Source organism: Phaethon lepturus, unplaced genomic scaffold, assembly GCF_000687285.1.
Source record: "Phaethon lepturus isolate BGI_N335 unplaced genomic scaffold, ASM68728v1 scaffold22520, whole genome shotgun sequence".
Taxonomy (NCBI): Eukaryota; Metazoa; Chordata; class Aves; order Phaethontiformes; family Phaethontidae; genus Phaethon; species Phaethon lepturus.
The window spans coordinates 14,838-16,335 of record NW_010511630.1 but is presented as its reverse complement, the minus strand read 5'-3'; positions in this window follow the sequence as shown (position 1 = coordinate 16,335).

The window sequence follows — 1,498 nt, the reverse complement described above, 5'->3', positions numbered from 1 at the left end:
TCCCTCAACTGGAACTAACTACTTAATTCTGTGTGTGCTAGCTAGGTTTTTTTCCCTGTTTGCCTTTTGCTTTTATTTAAGGCTAACACAGTGGTTGCTGTATATAATCTCACAAGTTTAGCCTTTATTTCCCTCCATCTAGCGTATTTTGTCTTCTCTACTTACAATTTAATTTTTCATATCCAAGAGCAAGGACTGACTGGATTGGTCCCTCATCTTCATTCTCTGTGAAGTATCATATCCAACTGTATAGAGCCTTGAAAATAAAAACATAAGTTTATGACAATTTTCTTTCCTTTAGGTGGTGAGAAGACTATGCCTGTTCAGATTCGTTATAAAAAGTTTAGGTTCAGTAATTTTCTTTCCCGCCTCTCTAATAAAATATTTGTGCCTTCAAATGCTTTTCATAATACTATGAAATCCAACTAACGCTACTAAAGTTCTTTCGTATGCTGAATTGCATGATAGTTGTAAGTGGCAAAAAGGAGTGAACTTACCTGCTTCTCTGCTGAAGATTAATTTTTGTATTATGAATTCTGGGACTTCTAGGACCAATTTTAAATGAGCTACATCGGTCATATAGAGCAGATGTATTTCTGCTGCAGGTCTAATTCAAAGAGAGCATGCCCCACACACGCATGTTAACAGGTTATCCAGAAAAGCTGTGGACTCTGTGAATAACAGAATGGTTGAGGTCAGAAGTCACCTCTGGAAATCATCTAGTCTAACTCCCCCTGCTCAAAGCAGGGTCAGACAGAACAGTTTGTCCAGGAGTGTTGTCCAGTCAGGTTTGAATAGCTTCAAGGATGGAATAGGATGGAATTCCAAAACTAAGCTTTACAAGGCCCTGAGCATCCCCTTAAAAAATTCAGATGCTCTGCTTTGAGTGCAGAGGTGGGGAGAGGGAGAGGTGAGAGAGGACCTTCAGAGGTCCTTCCAACCTAAACTTTTCTATCACCCTGTGTGTACAGAGAGGTCTAGTATTGACTTGTAGAACACATGCTGCAGGTGTATGAGCTACAAATCCTGTTTCTCTGGACTTCTCTTTGCTGAAGTGAGTGGATATGAGAAAAGAATTTCTCTACAGAATTAACCTAATACATTTTATATGTTTTTTTTTCTTTCCCTGTGCTTCCCTATGAGAGAAATAAGTAGCTAGAGAGGAATTCTCTCTCCTCATCTGAGTCATGCAACTCTTCGTTCCAAAACTGCAGACAGTAATTAGGTCTGATTTGATGCATGATCTCACTGTTGGTGCTGGATGCTCTGTACAAATGCTTCTCCTTCAGTGAACTATCAATGACAACGGCATTATCAATATTCACTCTGAGCATCCTCCAAGGAAAGCTAATGAAGCACTCACCAGCAACTTGTCCTTTGTCTTCTCTCAAGGAAGACTCAGCCTCTTAGAGCCATCGTGAAGTGCGTCATGTGGAAGTTGGGCAACTTGCCCGTAGCTTATTGCCTTTACTCAGATTTGAAGTTGTCACTTAGACAC